Below are 21,280 nucleotides of genomic sequence, written 5' to 3' on the forward strand. Positions count from 1 at the left end.
TTAGTAAATAGAGTCCAGCTGTGTGTGATTTGTTCTCTATATAACTACAGCTGTCCTGTGAAAGCCTCACTTACAGAACATTAGTGATCAAGCAGTATCATGAAAACCAAGGAACACACCGGATAGGTCAGGGATAGAGTTGTGAAGAAGTGTAAAGCAGGGTTAGGTTATAAAAATAAATCCCAAGCTCTCAACATCTCACAGAGCACTGTTCAATCCATCTGGATGGCTAACCTCTGGCACTCCAGCTGTAGTGAAAATACGACTCCCAGTATCACCCAATTCTCTTCTCTCCAGGTATGTCTGCACTGAAGTTTACTACTCCACCCAGCATTTCGCTAGTCTGATTGTCCACACATCTCCTCTTTCCTTCTTCTCATCCTCTTCTATGTATGCTGCTTTCCCGATACATCCCCACATGTAATCTCCAATACGCACAAGACCTCCTTCTCTCCTCTTATCGCCTCTTCCCACAATCGCCTCCAAGATTTCTCCCCTGCATCCCCCACACTCTGGAACTCTCTACCCTAACATATCAGACTCTCACCTACAGTGGAATCCTTCAAAAGAAACCTCAAAACCCACCTCTTCAGACAAGCCTGCTGCTGCTAGACCACCATGACCAGCTTAAGGCTGGGTTCAGACCTGAGCGTATTCGATATGCGCTTTTTACAGGCATTTTTATCGGGCGTTTGTATTGGGCGTTTTTAATGGGTGGAAACAAGCAAACGCCCATTTAGGCGCGTTCCCGCTGAAGTCTATGGGCGGGAACGCGCGACAATACGCCCGAAAGAAGCTCCTGTACTTCTTGAGGCGTCGGGCGTTTTACAGCGCGTTCGTACACGCTGTAATACGCTCAGGTGAGAACCATGCCCATAGGGAAACATTGGTTTTTGCCTGTTGAGCGTTTTACAGCGCGTAGGAACGCGCTGTAAAACGCTCAGGTCTGAACCCAGCCTTACCCTCATATACTGTGTCCTTCCTCCATACCTTGTAGATTGCAAGCCCTAGTGGGCAGGGCTCTCTCTCCTTCTGTACCAGTTTGTAACTCGTCTTGTTCATGCTAGTGCAATTGTCTGAATTATGTATGTATATCCCTTTTCATATGTACAGCGCTATGGAATGAATGGCGCTTTAATAATAAATAATAGTAATAAGTATCCTGGAGACCAGGCAAAGTGGTCTCCCTGCGTGGTACAGCAATCCATCGCAGTGTAAAGTGAAAATGCCAGTAGGGGCATGATCTTCTTGATGTGAGAGCTCCCTCTGCTGGTTGTTAAATTAATTGTGAACTTGCACTCTTTGAATTAACCCCCTTCTGCCCTGACTGAGGCAGGAAGGGGTCAATTAACTTTTTTCACAAAATAAATAAAAAGTTAAAAAACAAAATCAATAAAAAAAAAGTGAAATGAAAATAAAAAAAATATAGCTAGCTACAGTTACTAGTTTGAGCAATTGTATAGTAGACTACATACAAAGAGAAAAGAAAGAAACACAGAGAGGCAGCGCCTCATGGGATGTATAGTCAGATGCTTACTGTAATAGATGGTAAGTATTGGACTCACCTATTGCCGTTGTGTGTCACCAATGCTCAATGGGGAAATATATATGCAAAGAGGTATCTCACTAACTCCAACTTCTGGAAGTGGCTCAGTATGAGTCAAAATCTGACTTTTTAATAAGCCTTGCTAGATAATTCCTTTGGAGATACCTCCATTATCTGACCTATTTTAAAGGTACATGATATGAACTGCAGTAAAGGTATTTATTTTTTTTACCAGTGACTGCATTTGAGTTATAACCTCCCTTCTGATCCTTAGCTGTGTCATGTGATCAGCACTCTGATCTCCAACTGACACAGGACATTAGTTATTTCTCTGTTCATTCCTATGAGACTGACAGTGAGGCTCCCATAGGTATACATAGAGAAACTGGCTTCCTGTCCACACATAAGATACTGTGTTATTTGGATAATCTGTGTCAGTCACATGACACAGCTGAGGATCAGAAGGGCGGTTATAACTCACAAATACAGTCACTGGTAAGAAGATTGCCTCGAGTACAATTTACATCATGTACCTTTCTAACAGGTCAGAGAATAAAACATTTTGTGGGAGTTCTTCTTTAAGGAGACCTAGCACCCTGCTTAAGCTGCATCGAAGACATCGCACCCAGTTAGAATCCTACTCCAGAGATAGCTGTCTACAGATGGATATTTGACTTGGCTATTTTTCCATGTCATGTCCCAAAACTTGTTAAAACGTTGGATTTTGACTCATAGGGGCCACTCCCTCCTAAAAGAAGAGCTGCACCGTTTACATTTGTCCTTGTTAGGCCTCTTTCACACGGGCGTCGCGGGTGAGGGCCGGATGCGATGCAGGTGTTCAGGGAAAATCGTGTGAGTAGGCACGCAATTTCACTCCGTTTTGACTGCGAGCGCGATGACGTCAGCGGAGACCCTTGTCTCCTTAGCAACCATGCCTGAAAATCTCACCGCATCCGCACTTGCTTGCGGATGCGATGCGATTTTCACGCAGCCCCATTCATTTCTATGGGGCCTGCGTTGCGTGAAAAACGCAGACTATAGAAAATGCTGCAATTTTCACGCAACGCACAAGTGATACGTGAAAAACATTGACATGTACACAGCCCTATCAAAATGAATGGGTCAGGATTCAGTGCCGGTGCAATGCGTTCACCTCACGTGCCAGATGAAGGCAGCACCGCGGTGACCGGGGATGTGTAGAAGGAGGTACCGACCCAAGGACAGACCATATATAGCACATTATATACCCACATCAGCCTGTATGTGAAGACTGACCCACACCTAAAACTGCTTATCATTTCAACGCAGCTTTCTCTCAATTATTAGGGAAAGGCAGAGCAGGTGGCACTGGATTATTTTGCAAGTATGAGTGAATATCAACAACCAAAAATGACTGTGTCACTTTTATGGAAGCACTGTGTATGACTTTGTTATGGCAGCACTATTGTGGAAGCACTGTGAATGGCTCTGTTATGGTGGCACCATTATAGAAGCATGGTATAGCTCTGTTATGGTGGCACTGTTCTGGAAGCACTGTATATGGCTCAATTATGGTGGCACTGTTATGGCAGCACTGTTGTGAAAGCACTGTGTGAGGTTTCACTGTTATGGCAGCACTGTGTACGGCTCTGTTGTGGTAGCACTGTGAATGGCTCTATTGTTGCTTTTCCTGAACATGGACTAAACACCCAGATGACAAAGGTATGGTTAGAAGACTTTTACAATGTTCTGATGGCCATTGCTGGTAGATATATTAGTGAAATTTACGTGACGGACTCCCTTTAATTGTACATAATATTTCATGGTCTGACTGATATTGTTTATGGCAAAACCCATGCCCTTCACTCTCTGGGTCAGTATGATTACAACAATACCCCATATGTATAAGTTCTTTATGTCTAAATAGTGTAAAAATAAATTCACTTTGATCATTACTTCTTTTTTTTTCACGTCACCATATTCTGACCCCCATAACATTTTTTATACTTATTTCTACTGAGCTGTTTAGGGGCTCATTTTTTGCAGAACAATCTGTAGTTTTTATTGATACCATTTTGGAGTGTGCGTGACTCTTTGATCACATTTGATGCCATTTTTTTTGGTAAAAGAAGCAATGAAAAAATGGCAAATAGGCCATTTTGACCCTTTTTTCCGTTACGCCATTCACCTAATTGGATTTTTTTTCTATTTTAATAGCATGGGCGTTTTCGGTCGCAGTGATACCCATGATGTTTATATTTATTGTTATTTATGTATTTATTTTTTTATTATACGGAAAGGGAGGTGATTTAAAATTTTATATATTTTTTATATATTTAACATTTTTAAAAAGAAAATTTGTGATGATTTTGTGGCTCATATATGAGCCTATAAATTATGTTTTTTATTTTTTTATTTTGGTCTATCAGGGATTTTTAAAATGCCATTTAAACTCTATTTTGCTAATTTCTTATCCTGGCCTTATCCAGCGAGGCTGAAAGTGTTCAGTGCAAGAAACGATGCCCAAATTGGCCACACGGGGCATCAGTAGAAAGCCCGAACTTCTGGGTCTTTGTGCATTTAGATGCCGTGACCTCACTTGGTCCCGGCATCTAAAGCATTTAATTACCGCGATCGGCATTATTGCCGGTCACGGTAATTAGCCGCAGATCTCTGCTGTTTGAAACAGCAGAGATCTGCCGGCCATGACGCCCGCTGCACGTGCGAGCGGGCGCCATGTTTACACATCGCTCCAGTGCCATACATGTACGGCGCTGGTAGCAAACGGGTTAAAGTGCATGACTTGGGTCAAACGTTTTAAACATCCTTCCACAAGTTTCTCACAATAGTTGGTCAGAATTTGGGCCCATTCTTCCTGACAAAACTGGTGTAACTGAGCCATGTTTGTTGGACGCCTTGCTCGCACCTGCCTTTTCAGCTTTGCCTATAAATTTTCAATAGGATTGAGATCAGGGCTTTGTGATTGCCACTCCAAAACATTGACTTTGTTAAGCCACTTTGTAACCAGTTTGGCAGTATGCTTCAGGTCATTGTATATTTGGAAGACCCATTTCCGCCCAAGCTTTAACTTCCTGGCTGATGTCTTGAGATGTTGCTTCAGTATTTCCACATAATCTTTTTTCCTCATGATGCCATCTATTTTGTGAAGTGCACCAGTCCCTCCTGCAGCAAAACAACCCCACATGATGCTGCCACCCCCGTGTTTCACAGTTGGGATGGTGTTCTTAGACTTCCAAGCTTCTACCTTTTTCCTCCAAACGTAACGATGGTCATTATGGCCAAAAAGTTAAATTTTTGTTTGGTGAGACCAGAGGACATCTCTCCAAAAATGTAGGTCTTTGTTCCTGTGTGCATTTGCAAACATTAATTTGGCTTTTTTATGTTTCTTTTGGAGTAATGGCTTCTTCCTGGCAGAGTGGCCTTTCAGCCCATGTTGATACAGTACTCGTTTCATTGTGGATATTAACACAATCTTACCATCTTCACAAGATCTTTTGCTTTTGTTCTAGCGTTGATTATGCACATGTCGGACCAAAGCACGTTCATCTCTGGGACACAGAACCTGTCTCCTTCAGGTATCTTGAAATTGCACCCAAGGTTGAGCCAGACTTGTGCAAGTCCACAATTCTCTTCCTGATATCTTGGCTGATTTCTTTAGACTTTCCCATGATGCTACACAAAGAAGCAGTGTGTTTCAGGGGTGCATTTAAATACATCCACAGGTGTGTCTCTAGTTAACTCAGATGTTGCCAACAAAGCTAACAGAAGCTTCCAAACACATGACGTAATCATACGGGCAGTCCAGAATTGTTTAAAGGCATAGTAATCTTAGTGTATGTAAATAGTGATGATCGAGCATGCTAGGCTGAACAATAGTTAGGCTCGAACATCGCGATGCTCGGCATATCACAGTGTTCGGCCGAATACCAAGTGTGCTCGAACGCCATACTCGAGTCTCCTCCCCGCTACGCAGCCAATATATGTGCAGGTAAGTACTGCCACTCACTGAAATGCCATAGCCTTGCTGGTTACTGGCATTACAGTGATTTGCTGGCCGGAACGCGTCATCGGGTGCTATAAAGCACCCGATGACATGTGGTTCGGCCAGTCTTAGTCAGGGAGAGCTGTGCTGTAGAAGGGACAGATAGTGTAGGGAATTTAATTTAATTTTTTGGTTAGGCAGGGTTGGTGTTAGAGACCCAAAAGTCCTTTTAAGGACTATTGTTGTGTCTGGCAGCAATATATATTTTTTGCGCAACCTGCGCTAAATTGCGTGCGATTAGAGACCCAAAAGTCCTTTTAAGGACTATTGTTGTATCTGGCAGCAATATATATTTTTAGCGCAACCTGCGCTAAATAGCTTGCAATTGTTTGGCCGCTGCAGACAGCGACATTATCTGCGCTACATCTCCTGTGTAACGTGTGCGCAGCCTAAAAATATCTGTGACATCCAGTGTACTTTTTCCGTAGACGGTGTCCGCTGCAGACAGATACATTAACTACGCTACATCTCCTGTATAACAATTGCGCATCCTAAAAATATCTGTGACATCCAGTGTACTTTTTCCGTGTACGCTGTGGACAGTTACATTGCCTGCGCTACATCTCATGTATAACGTTTGCGCATCCTAAATACAGTATCAGTGATATTCCCTGTAATTTTTTATTAGCCGCTGGTGGCAGCGACATTACCTGTGCTACATCTGCTGTATAACGTTTGCACATCCTAAATATCAGTGACATTCAGTTTAATTTATTTGCGCATACACTTACAAAACCTGCGCTACTGTACCTATGACATACTTGCAAGCATATATACCATTTAATATGCAGAAGGAGAGCAGTAAGAGACGGGGGAAATGGCCGTGCTGCTGATGGTGCACGCAGAGGCCGTGGCCACTCAACCTAGAACCAGGCATGGTTGTGTCTGATAATGGCCGTAACTTGGTGGCGGCTTTGGAGATCAGCAAGCTTACACACATACCATGCCTAGCCCATGTGTTCAACTTAGTTGTTCAGCGGTTTCTTAAAACCTATCCCAATTTGCCTGAGCTACTGGTGAAGGTGCGCCGCGTGTGTGCCCATTTCCGAAAGTCATCTACAGCTGCCACCGGTCTGGCAATCTGCAGCAGCTCTTGCAATTGCCATCTCACCGACTGTTGTGCAACGTGAGAACACGCTGGAGCTCCATGTTCCACATGTTGGCCAGGCTTTGTGAGCAGCAGAGGGCAGTAGTGGAATACCAGCTGCAACATGGTCGTCTCCTTTCCAGTCAGCTTCCACTCTTCACAAGCGACAAGTGGCCATGGATGTCTGACTTCTGTGACGTTTTACGCAACTTTGAGGAATCAACACAGATAGTGAGCGGCGATGCCGCTATTATCAGCGTAACCATCCCACTTCTGTGTCTACTGAATCGCTTGCTGCTCACAATGAAGGAGGACACTTTGCATGTGGAAGAGGTGGAAATGGGGGAAGACAGTACACAGGATGATAGCCAGACCACCCTCCTTTCGTCTTCTCAGCGCGAATTGGATGATGATGAGGAGAAGGAGGAGGAGCAGGAGACGGTTGCCTCCGCTACAGCGGGTAGTACCCAAAGCAGGTTTATTCCATCTGTTCAGCGTGGATGGGCCAAAGATGAGGAGATTGAGAGTCATCCTCTTGATGAGGACAGCGAAGTCTTGTCTGTTGGGACTCTGGCACACATGGCTGACTTCATGTTATGCTGCCTTTCCCGTGACCCTCGCATTATACGCATTTTGGCCAACACCGATTACTGGTTGTTCACCCTTCTTGACCCCCGCTACAAAGAGAACTTCTCATCTCTCATTCCTGTGGTGGAGAAGACAAGCAAAATGGTGCAATACCAGAAGGTCCTTGTGGAAAAATTGCTCCAAAAATTTCCAGCTGACAACGCTGGCAGCAGAGTACGTAGTTCCTTGGGCAACCGAGGAGGGGAGACGAGGGGAACACAGATCAGTTCCAGCAGAGGCAAGGCAACACTCTCAAAGGCCTGGGACAGTTTCATGACACCCCGCCAGCAACCTCACCCTGATGCGTGGTCTAGTGTCACAAGGAGAGAAAAGTTTTGGAAGATGGTGAAGGAGTACGTAGCAGACCGTGTCAGTGTCCTCAATGATCCCTCTGTGCCTTACAACTATTGGGTGTCCAAGCTGGACACGTGGCATGAACTGGCGCTCTATGCCTTGGCGGTGCTGGGTATTTAGTGCTGCTGGGGGCATAATAACTGATAAGCGCATCCGACTGTCAACTGAAAATGATACACTTTCACAACTGGATATTTAGCAATTTTCAGGTTTGATAGACAGTCTATCAATAAACCTGAAAATTGCAAAATATCCAGTTGTGAAAGTGCGCCTCCTACTGTCCATACATTCGACTGAGAAAGTCAAGCATCCTTTTATTCTATTTATACTGTCTCACAAGAGTGGTGGCGTGGTTCCCGCCCAAGGTGTTTGGACAAATCCAGGATGCACCAACTGTGAACCATCTACATTTAGCCTCCACTGTGGTTACACCCAATTAAGTGCAACCCAAATAGGTGAGCAAAACACAAAAAATCGTTCTTACTGTGGATTATCAATATAACAAAATAATAGCAAAGACTGTGGATTATCCACTTATCGTAGATACTCACCCTATGAGCGCCCCTCTTTACCCTCTGGCCATTATTAACTGAAAATGCTGACAGGTTGACTCTTATAAAAATGAACAAGGCCTGGATTGCCGCTGACTTCTCTACTCCACCAGAGGAAAGCGGCTGAACATAAAGGCCCTTTAAATATGGCTTTTATGGTGTATTGAATACACTGTATTCCCATGCACCCCTTCCACCACTAAAAAGGGTATATGGTTCAATCTCCCTTTTCTCGTCCTCCTCCTCCTCCTCCTCCTCCACCTCCACCATCATATCAACGTGCCTATTAGGCTGCCCTCGCTTCTAATGTTTTAGATGGTCAGATCAGCAGGTCCTTGCTTCTAATGTTTTTGAGGGTCACCAGCAGGCCATCAATCATAATTTTTCAAGGGTGTGTATGATGCCCTCCTTTATGTGTGATAAAGGGTGTATTGGAGTGCCGGTTCCTTGTAATTTTTGGCAGCCCTTTCCCTTAGTGCATAGGCTTTATGAGTGTAGGAGTCCCACTACCTGAACAATTGTACCACAATGTAAATGCGGCTCTCCTTTATGTGATATACAGGTTGTATCGGAGTGCCTCTTCATTGTAATTTTTGGCAGCACTTGCACTTTATATACAAGTAAATATACAGGAAAGAATGTTTCCTAATAATTTTTCTTTTTATCTTCGGTTTGGTGCGTATTATTGTCAGTCTGTATAAGTGGCGTGCTAATCGGACAACATCGTTCCCAGTAGCGACCTGGGAGTCCAAGATGCATCCAGACATCCTTCCCATGCTGTTCCCGAACCATTTCAGTGGTGTTTCCATCAATTTCTAACCTTTTTATGTGAACAGACACCCTCCCCTCTTCAGAGCAGGGGGGGCCTGGTTTAATGCTCGGGTTCTCCCATTGACTACCGAGCACCCGAGCATCCCGAGGTGTTCTACTTGAGCACCTGAGCACTTTGGTGCTCGATCAACACTATATGTAAACTTTTGACATTGTAGAAAGTAATAAAAATGCTCTCATTATTCTGGCATTTGGCAAATAATAATAATTATGGTAAACCTAAAAAACCAAAAACAGGAAAGGTTTATTCTGATTTTATGTCAGATATTGAGAAAAACATGCATATGTGTCTTTTTATATAGTTTATGTAAACTTACTGGTTTCAACTGTAATTGTCTGCAATTTCTCCACTCAAGCCTCCAGCTTCTTCTAATCCCTCTGTGATATTATATTATCTTCCTCTGTGCTGATTACTTTACAGAGCTTATTATCATCTGCAGATATTGAGATTCTACTCTTTAATCTCTACAGGGCCATTAACAGATTAACAAGAAGAGGGTCTACTACAGACCTCAGTGGAACCCACGGGTGACTTTGTATTTGAGGCTGTACGAACCCTCTATTTCCTATCACTGAACCAGTTGTTAAACCATTTATACATATTCTCCCCTAGTGCTAGCATTCTCATTTTATGATTCTTTCCTTTATAAGTCTAAATACACATGACCCTGTTCCAGTACGAAACGTACATTCTCTAATTAAGGCCAAATCTAGTACTCATCAGGTCAGTCTATGTTACATGTGTCATTCTAACTATGATTCATAGTCCCCAATTAAGGTACAAAATAGTATGTGGCCCCACCAACTGGTATAAGATTACTAGTGTAAAATTAAAACATAATTATCAGCATAAGTAGCAATAATTTAAAGGTATGTATAATTGCACTACATACAGTTGCAAGAAAAAATATGTGAACCCTTTGGAATTATATGGATTTCTGCACAAATTGGTCATAAAATGTGATCTGATCTTCATCTAAGTCACAACAATAGACAATCACAGTCTGCTTAAACTAATAACACACAAAGAATTAAATGTTACCATGTTTTTATTGAACACACCATGTACACATTCACAGTGCAGGTGGAAAAAGTATGTGAACCCTTGGATTTAATAACTGGTTGAACCTCCTTTGGCAGCAATAACTTCAACCAAACGTTTCCTGTAGTTGCAGATCAGACGTGCACAACGGTCAGGAGTAATTCTTGACCATTCCTCTTTACAGAACTGTTTCAGTTCAGCAATATTTTTGGGATGTCTGTGTGAATCGCTTTCTTGAGGTCATGCAACAGCATCTCAATCGGGTTAAGGTCAGGACTCTGACTGGGCCACTCCAGAAGGCGTATTTTCTTCTGTTTAAGCCATTCTGTTGTTGATTTACTTCTATGCTTTGGGTCATTGTCCTGTTGCAACACCCATCTTCTGTTGAGCTTCAGCTGGTGGACAGATGGCCTTAAGTTCTCCTGCAAAATGTCTTGATAAACTTAGGAATTCATTTTTCCTTCGATAATAGCAATCCTTCCAGGCCCTGATGCAGCAAAGCAGCCCCAAACCATGATGCCCCCACCACCATACTTCACAGTTGGGATGAGGTTTTGATGTTGGTGTGCTGTGCCTCTTTTTCTCCACACATAGTGTTGTGTGTTTCTTCCAAACAACTCAACTTTGGTTTCATCTGTCTACAGAATATTTTGCCAGTACTGCTGTGGAACATCCAGGTGCTCTTGTGCAAACTGTAAACGTGCAGCAATGTTTTTTTTGGACAGCAGTGGCTTCCTCTGTGGTATCCTTCAATGAAATCCATTCTTGTTTAGTGTTTTACATATCGTAGATTCGCTAACAGGGATGTTAGCATATGCCAGAGACTTTTGTAAGTCTTTAGCTGACACTCTAGGATTCTTCTTCACCTCATTGAGCAGTCTGCGCTGTGCTGTTGCAGTCATCTTTACAGGATGGCCACTCCTAGGGAGAGTAGCAGCAGTGCTGAACTTTCTCCATTTATAGACAATTTGTCTTATCGTGGACTGATGAACAGCAAAGCTTTTGGAGATACTTTTATAACCCTTTCCAGCTTTATGCAAGTCAACAATTCTTAATCGTAGGTCTTCTGAGAGCTCTTTTGTGTGAGGCATCATTCACATCAGGCAATGCTTCTTGTGAAAACCAAACCCAGAACAGGTGTGTGTTTTTTATAGGGCAGGGCAGCTGTAACGAACACTTCCAATCTCATCTCATTGATTGGACTCCAGTTGGCTGACACATCACTCCAATTAGCTCTTGGAGATGTCATTAGTCTAGGGGTTCACATACTTTTTCCACCTGCACTGTGAATGCTTACATGGTGTGTTCAATAAAAACATGGTAACATTTAATTCTTTGTGTGTTATTAGTTTAAGCAGACTGTGATTTGTCTATTGTTGTGACTTAGATGAAGATCAGATCACATTTTATGACCAATTTGTGCAGAAATCCATATAATTCCATAGGGTTCACATACTTTTTCTTGCAACTGTATCAGAAAACCCACACTATAGCAAAAAGTCACCATATTGTTATTCCCCACAAAAGGCTACAATGTACAGTGATTGCACGTGACCTCTGGGCCCCATATCGAGTGCTATGGCTATAGATACAGCCATGCTAAAAGCACTTTGGATAGGTCATCGGTATCTAATGGGTGGGGGGCTGACACCCGGGACCCTTGCTGATGAGGTGTTTGAGAAGGCACCAGGGGTCCTTACAAAGCACAGCGCCGTACATTGTATAGTGGCCATGCCTGATAATGCAGCTCATCCCCATTCACTTCTATGGTGTTGAGCTGCGCCTAAGCCACGTGACTGACGAACGTGTCTTCACTGGCCTAGGAAAAGCTAAGCTAAGCGAAGGCTGCGGCACTACTGTGAGCGTCACTGCCTTCTCAAACAGCTGATCGGTGGTGGTCCAGGGTGTAAGACCCCCACTGATCAGATACTGATGACCTATCCTGAGGATAAGTCATCAGTATTAAAATCTCGGAAAACCCTTTTAACCTTCAAATCCCTAGTCTCCCCGGAGGTCTGCCTCTTGAGAATCATTGATGCGATTGTACAAGAAATATATAATAAGCTGTTCTTTCAGCCAGGAAATGTGATCCTTATGGCATGGAAGTCAGAAGATCAGCCTAGCCTTAGGCCTCATGCACACGACCGTTCAGTTTTTTGCGGTCCGCAAACCGCGGATCGGCAAAAAACGGAAGCCGCCCGTGTGCCTTCTGCAATTTGCAGAACAGAATGGGCAGCCCATTGTAGAAATGCCTATTCTTGTCCGCAAAACGGACAAGAATAGGACATGCTATATTTTTTTTGCGGGGCCACGGGACGGAGCAATGGATGCTGACAGCACACAGAGTGCTGTCCACATCTTTTGCGGCCCCATTGAAATTAAGTGGTCCGCACCCGAGGCGCAAAAAATGCAGCTCGGATGCGGACCACAACAACGGGCGTGTGCATGAGGCCTAACTCAGTAGTTAAGAGCTGTTCCATTGTATAACTTGCTATTTATGAGTAGAGGATGCCCTTTGATAAAAATATGGGATAGGTCCACCGTGATGGCTAACCTCTGGCACTCCAGCTGTGGTGAAACTATGACTCCCAGTATGCTCCATTCATTTATATGCAGTTCTGAGAACAGCCAAGCAAGTGTGCATCTTGGGAGTTGTAGTTTTACCACAGCTGGAGTGCCGGAGGTTAGCCATCACAGGGATAAGGGAATAAACTGTAAGCTTACTGCTACATAATACAATACATTTAATGGATTAACACACTGGGAATAATGACCAAAGTTTTGGGTATACTGGTTACAAGTAAGCTAAGCAGCAGTACTAGATACCGGACAGAGGCTACAAATGCAAATATGATTTAGTGTTTATAATAAGAGAAATAAAATCCTGCCATTAAAATACAATATTGCCCCCAATATAGTATATACTTTACAGTTGATATTTTTCATAACAAAGGTGAATTAAAAAAACTAGTACATTAAAGCATTGATGCAACTCACTACCAGTATTCTTACAGTGTAATCTGTTCCACCCTTATTTGCATCTATACATTTTGAACCTTTTCATTATAGCAACCTGATCTTGTGACTTTAATCTGACCCCAAGCCCAGAACTTACTGTAATTTGTCTCCCAGAAGTCACTCTGTGTGAATTACAGGATGACACAATCACCTATAAAATACCTCCTGGCAGCTCTCAGGCCCCTCTCCACCATACATGTTCCTCTGTATACCCCTGTATTCTGTTGTAGAAAAAAAGTGTCTCCCTATCCGAAGGTCCAGGAATGCAGACATATAGTAGTATAGTAGATGAGTGTATACAGTGATTGGCTGCAGTTATATAAAACTCTTGACTTACAAAGCCTGTCTATGCCATCTGTGTATGCTGACCCTCCAGTGCATGGGAGGTACCTTCACATTGGTCTCCCTGATCCCAGCATGTAAGAGCCAACAGGGGAGAGAGATGACAGGGCAGAGAGGGCAGACAGGTTCAAGTTGCATCACATAAGAAAACATAGAGATCCTGCAGTGTGAGGGGATAGCAGCTGTGTCACTGATCTGTCATGGCTGCCATTACACAGGACTCAGAGCTGTGCAGTGTGATGACACTCTGCCCTCCTGGCTCTGCAAAGCCAGGCCTGACGGGAAATGTAGGATTCATTAGGAGAACCATATCTATGGTGAAGGAATTAAGATGCAGACAATGCACAAATTGCACATACACAAGAGCCTCCAATTCTTTAATAATTGCCTGTCCTGCACTATATAAGCAAAAAAAAAAAACTAGCGTGCTTCTATGTTTATTCCAAGAACTGTACAAAAGACCAAGGGATGCTCTGTGTGTAGGGGAAAGGCAATTCATTGGGTGAACAGTCATGTGGAATGGCCTACCATATAGACAGTACTAATAGCAGATATTTTTAAAATTTGATTAAAGCTTTTAAAAGTAAAAAAAAAAAAAAAAAAATACAGTATGTGACAGAGGAGGATGTAGATTAGTTGCAGCAATCACGGCCATATAACGGGGCGTCACTGCTGCTGTTTGTAAGAAAGCAGTGGCTGGAGGACTGGACCAGCAGAGTAGATAAGCCCACTAGAGGAAAAGTCTAAATTTGCTTACCGAAATGTATCTTTCCTTAAGTCCAAAGGCAGCACAACACAAAGGGGTTAATGTCTTGCTCCTCCCATCTAGGACAGAAGATAAATCATTAGTAAATCAGACAAATTAACCCCCCTATAAAGGAGTGCACACGCATTAGGTAGATGTGTTTTTTCCAAGCAATGTCTTTTTCAGGGAGGGATCAGTGCTGCCTTTGGACTCAAGGAAAGATACATTTCGGTAAGCAAATTAAGACTTTCCTTATCGTCCTACAGACAGCACAACACAAAGGGATCTGAAAAGCAGTATTAAACAAGGAGGGGGGTCAAAATTGCGGACTTAATAATCACTTGTCTGTCAAAGGCTGAATCGTAAGCACCAGATACATCCAACTTATATTGTTTTGTAAAGATGCATGGAGAAGACCATGTAGAGGCTCTGCATAATTGATCCAATGTTTTTTTTTTTTCCCCTTTCCTCTGCCGAAGCGACTAAGTGGACTGAGTTGAGTGTGCTATAACTCTACCTGGTAACTGGAGTACTCGAAATTTAGAAGCAGACTTTAATAGTATTCTTAATCCAAGCAGTGTAGCTTGCTGGCTTTTATACTACTCTATAAACAGCTGGTCAGCAGACCTGAAGGACCCTGGTTCTCCAATAACCAGTAGATGAAGCTTGTCTTGTTCAGCTGATTGAGGATTCTGACAGATGAAACTTAACTTACATTCATGTCAGATGAGAGCTTTGGTAGGATATAGGGCATCAACCTTAAAATCGAGTCTTCTTGATGTACTTTCAGATATGGCCCTTGCAAAGTCTGACACCTTCTTTGCTGATGCACATGCCACCAGAAATAAAACCTTCCAAGATACCAACCTTACTGGTGCTTCTGTAAGAGGCTGAAATAGAGATTCAACCAGGGTCTTGAGGAGAATAGCCCAACCCCAGGCTGGAATAGGAGATTTAACCGATTAAATTAAATTGAATAAAGAATAAAAAAAAAAAATATGCATGAATGCACGAAAGCTCCATCTATGCAAGCAGTGGGGGTTGTGAAATGCATTCTTACAGTGTTGGATTTTAACCGAAACTGGAAACCTTCCTGAAAAAAATGTAAGACTTCAGACCGATCAGGGTTCTGCAAAGTTTCCTCCACCACATCTTACAAGCTCTTCTCTAGTCCTGAACCGTCAGATTCCAGGCTATAAGCTGAAACATCTCCAGTGGATTCTGTAGGCCTACTTGAACCAGAAGGTTCGGCTGGACTGTATCTCCAATAACTTCCTTTGGAAAGTTGCAGCCAGTGAGGGATCATGCCCTTTTGGCCAGATAAGCACTATGGCTATAGCTGAGACTCTTGTCTTATTTTCCTGAGCACTCAGGATATGAGAAGAAATGGAGGAAAATTTGGATGAAAAATTCCTTCCCAACTGAAAGACAGGCCATCTATTCTTTCTGGTGGATCCGCTGGATTCAGGGAGCAGAACTTCTTGAGCTTTGTATAGGAGGCTTTTTCCTTAACATCTAAATGGGGGTACCTCATCTGCACACAATCTTTTAAAAATACAGCCGCTGAGACTTCAAATGTGACTTAACAGATCCGTCTGAATATTCAGAATACCTTGAATGTAGATGGCTGTCTACAGTTTGACATGCCGCTGCCTAAGTCAAAATTTGATTGCATTGACTGTACCGTGGATCAGAGCGAGTCCTGTGCCAATTGTTGATATAGCACATGGTGGAGATTACCTTCCTTAGGCATCGTGGCTGCCTTCCGTGTGAGCCTGTGAGATCCAGCCCCCTAGATCTCACAGGCAGAAAGGCTGTAAGTGTATTACAGTGTGTAATACAGCCAATGTATTACAATACAGAAGTATTGTAATGCATTGTAAAGGGGATCAGACCCCCAAAAGTTGAAATTCCAGAGTGGGATAAAAAATAAAGTGAAAAAAAAGTTGAGGGGAGGCCACTGTGAAAATCACTGTTAAAAGGGCGGTCACTGTCAAAGTCACTGTTAAAGGGGCGGTCACTGTGAAAGTCACTGTTAAAGGGGCATCCACTGTTAAAGGGGCGGTCACTGTGAAAGTCACTGTTAAAGGGGTGGTCACTGTGAAAGTCACAGTTAAAGGGGCGGTCACTGTGAAAGTCACTGTAAAGGGGCGGTCACTGTCAAAGTCACTGTTAAAGGGGCAGCCACTGTTAAAGGGGCGGTCAATGTGAAAGTCACTGTTAAAGGGGCGGTCACTGTGAAAGTCACTGTTAAAGGGGCGGTCACTGTGAAAGTCACTGTTAAAGGGGTGGTCACTGTGAAAGTCCCTGTTAAAAGGGCAGTCAGTGTGAAAGTCACTGTTAAAAGAGCGGCCACTGTTAAAGGGGTGGTCACTGTGAAAGTCACAGTTAAAGGGGCGGTCACTGTGAAAGTCACTGTTAAAGGGGCGGTCAATGTGAAAGTCACTGTTAAAGGGGCGGTCACTGTGAAAGTTACTGTTAAAGGGGCGGTCACTGTGAAAGTCACTTTTAAAGGGGCGGTCACTGTTAAAGGGGCAGGCACTGTGGAGGTCACTGTTAAAGGGGCAGGCACTTTTAAAGGGGCAGGCACTGTGAAGGTCATTGTTAAAGGGGCGGGCACTGTGGAGGTCAATGTTAAAGGGGCAATCTGTAGTAAAGTGAGGAACCGCACTCTGTTCAACGGTGTCACCCGTGCCAATCAAGGGCTTGTTATGCCGTTTATCAAAGTAAAAAAGTATTGAGGCACACAGGTTGAGATTTTTGCAATTCAAGTGAGGTTTATTTCAGCGCCCCAGAATACCACTACCCACCACTCAGATAACATGACCACTGATGAAGGTCCACCGTGACCGAAACGTCTGGTCAGAAATATTTTGATGTTGACGCTTATATATACCATGGGCAAATGGATGATGCAGAGATTATGAAATAAACCTCACTTGAATTGCAAAAATCTCAACCTGAGTGCCTCAATACTTTTTTACTTTTACAATGTTAAAGGGGCAGACACTGTGGAGGTCAATGTTAAAGGGGCGGGCACTGTGGAGGTCATTGTTAAAGGGGCAGGTACTGTAGAGGTCACTGTTATGGGGGAAACTGTGGATATCTTTTTACGACACACGGAAACATAAAATAATATAGATGCAATATACCCGTGCTAAGCCGGGTCTTTCTGCTAGTATATAATAAATATAATACACATTCAATATTATTTTAAGAATAAATAAATAAATAAAACTGTCCTTTATCTATAGTACCAGACTATATAGGGAGGGCTGCTTATTGACTGCTGTGGCACCACTTTCCCCACAATAACCTGAAATGCTACTGTGCTAGTGAGAGCTGTGCAGGGATGAATCCAGGGACAGCCAGCACTGTGCAAGGATGAGAAGTCCACATGTGTGACCAAATTATTTAAGTTCCACTGGCGAACGTTACCACCAGTAATAGATTTTCTTAAAAAAGAGAGTAGCATGGACATCTGATAAAAGAATAACTGTGAAAAGAAACATATACTGAAAATAAATTGAATTAGTTATATTTTTGGATATCTGACACTTTTGCTGAATGTATGTTAGTGAAAACCCCCTTAAATTTTAAATCAAGGTAGTTATATTACTGCACAATGTTTAAATTCTATATCATTTTGTCTTGTGACTATTTGTTTTACATAATATTACCCGAAGTATAGTAAAGCATAGTATAGTATAGTACAACACCAATGAGAACAAGCAGAAATCAATAAGCCTTTCCTGAAAAACAGAAGGCAAGCCAGTGTTTTCTGTTTGCTAGCCATGCTTACAGTAAGTCTCTACTTTCAATTACTGTGTACAGTGAGGAACAGAAGTATTTGAACACCCTGCGATTTTGCAAGTTCTCCAACTTAGAAATCATGGAGGGGTCTGAAATTCACATTGTAGGTGCATTCCCACTCAGAGACAGAATAAAAAAATAAAAATCAGGAAATCCCATTATATGAATTTTAAACATTTTATTTGTCTTGCACTGCTGAACATAAGTATTTGAAGACCTGAGAAAATCAGTGTTAATATTTGGTACAGAAGCCTTTGTTTGCAATTACAGAGGTGAAATGTTACCTGTAGTTCTTGACCAGGTTTGCACACACTGCAACAGGGATTTTTGCCCACTCCTCCACACAGATCTCCTCTAGATCTGTCAGGTTTTGGGGCTGTCGCTGAGCAACACGGAGTTTCAGCTCCCTCCAAAGATGTTCTATTGGATTTAGGTCTGGAGACTGGCTAGGCCACTCCAGAACTTTGATATGCTTCTTACGGAGCCACTCCTTGGTTATCCTGGCTGTGTGCTCAGGTCGTTGTTATGTTGGAAGACACAGCCACGACCCATCTTCAATGCTCTGACTGAGGGAAGGAGGTTGTTGCTTAAAATCTCACAATAAATTACCCCATTCATCCTCTCCTTAATACAGTGTATTCCTCCTGTCCTCTTCGCAGCAAAGCACCCGAAAAGCATGAGGTTACCACCCCCATGCTTCACAGTAGGGATGGTGTTCTTGGGATGCAACTCATCCTTCTTTTTCCTCCAAACACGACGAGTGAAGTTTAGACCAAAAAGTTCTACTTTAGTCTCATCTGACCACATGACTTTTTCCCATGCCTCCTCTGGATCATCCAGATGGTCATTGGCAAACTTCAGACGGGCCTGGACATGTGATGACTTGAACAGGGGAACCTTCCGTGCAATGCATGATTTGAAACCATGACGGCGTAGTGTTCTACCGACAGTGACCTTTGAAACTGTGGTCCCAGCTCTCTTCATGTCGGTGACCAGCTCCTCCCTTGTAGTTCTGGGCTCACCTTTCTTATCATCAGCGATACCCCTCGAGGTGAGATCTTGCATGGAGCCCCAGTCCGAGGGAGACTGACAGTCATCTTTAACCTCTTCCATTTTCTAACAATTGCTCCAAAAGTTGATCTATTTTCACCAAGCTGCTTGGCAATTACCCCGTAGCCCTTTCCAGCCCTGTGGAGATCCACAATTTTGTCTCTGGTGTCTTTTGACAGCTCTTTGGCCTTGCCCATGGTAGTAGTTGGCGTCTTACTAACTGTGGGGTGGACAGGGGTCTTTAAAAAGCTCAGACCGGTGATACTAAGTTAGATTAATAAGTGGAGTAGAGGTGGACTTTTTAAAGGCACAGTAACAGATCTTTGAGAGCCAGAATTCTTGCTGTTTCTCAGGTGTTCAAATACTTATGTTCAGCAGTGCAAGACAAATAAATTCTTTAAAAATCATACAATGTGATTTCCTGTTTTTTTTTTTTTATTCTGTCACTCAGAGTAGGAATGCACCTACAATGTGAATTTCAGACCCCTCCATGAATTCTAAGTGGGAGAACTTGCAAAATCGCAGGTGTTCAAATACTTCTGTTCCTTACTGTATATAGAGAAAAAAAAAAATCAATTGAAAATGATTTGTTATGGTTTACTGTTTCTAAGCAACGAGCCTTGTGGGTCTATTAAATGTGGTTACTGGACCAAGCTCCAATCAATGATTTATTCACATGTTGGGTAGGATCGGTGGTTTGTATCATACTAATCTGTGGACCACAATTATAATTAGTTGTGACCTGGCTTGATTGATAGGTGCAGAGTTTTTTAATGAGTAAAGGTGGCCATACCCATTAGTCTAAATTTGATCAAAGCAGGGGAGTTTTGGTGATATTTAACAATAAACAATCCTTTTAGCTGACAGATGACAGACTATTATTGTCGGAAAAGAAGTTGGCCATGTTTAATACTTTCGTTCGATAGCCAGATGAACGAACTCTCTTTGAAAGAAGGTTCCCAGAAAGATCTTTCGTCCATCGCCCAGTTTCATTGAACATGTATGGGCAGTTTGAGCAACTGTGACGGCCAATATGGACTAAATATGTTCAGCCGTGTCTGCAGACAGAACGTTCACCAGATGACTGTGTGTTCAACTGCTGTTCAATCATCAACAAACTGCTGTCTAATCTGTATGGTCACCTTTAGTTACAGACTAATGAAATGATAGGTGTCATTTTTGTTGACAAACTTTCCCCGAAGACACTTTTACATGTGGTGAAACTTGCTGGGAGACTCAATGAGATCTTTTATATGTTTTAATCTCAAAAATCGCTTTACACCGACTGTACAATAACAAATATAATGAAAAACTATAAAAAATATGTTGCAAACTAATTCCTTATATAGAATTGAGTAAGATGTAAAATGCACCTAACCTTTCAACAAACCCTGCATTAATCAATTGCACGGTGTCTGTTCCGACCATTATATGACATGTATATGGCAACTTTTTGCAGTTTTCCTCTGTGCAAGGAGAATGTCTAGTTTGCAGTTCTCCCAGAGATGGTGGGTGGAAACCAGCTTCCATCCACTGCACACTGAAAGTGGACGATAATCTGCATCCTAACCTTCTCTTACTCACTCAGAAGCAGACTCAAGCCATTACAGAGAAGTACTGACCTGTATGGTTGTAAATGTAGCACTTTTGCTGAGATATAAACTTCTTATGTAGCTGTGCAGTCTTTTTAGTGTTTCGACTCACTAATGCTCCTGCTCACTCCTCCCCCTCACCACTCCATAAACTTTTATTGACATGTGTAATATAATACTTCAGCAGAGCTTGTCCACCTGAAGACTGATTTAAAGCATTTTTTAAACAGTAAAGCAATTATCGAGGAGGGGAAGTAAAGAGCTGATATCATGAGAAGTAAATATTCCTATATTTAGTTCTCCCTATTCTTATATACCTATATTTTTCTAGGATAAGACATATTACATAGTTTGTTATAGTTGCTTATACTAAAGATTTATGTATAGTTGTGTGAAAAGTTAGCGACCATTTAAGCTTGACTCTTTCCCTTTTAAATACATGTAAATATAAAAGTCATCTGAAACAATAGGAAATAAGTTAATTAATAGCCCCTGCCTTCCGAGGTTCTAGTTGGTACAACTGATTTCACAGTGGGAATGGTAAACCTTTGAAATAAAGAAACACATTTACGGGTAGAATTTCATCTAATGATTGAATTTATTAGTAATGATATATTGAGAAATAGGGGTCATGCACTAA

Source organism: Bufo bufo, chromosome 1, assembly GCF_905171765.1.
Source record: "Bufo bufo chromosome 1, aBufBuf1.1, whole genome shotgun sequence".
NCBI lineage: Eukaryota > Metazoa > Chordata > Amphibia > Anura > Bufonidae > Bufo > Bufo bufo.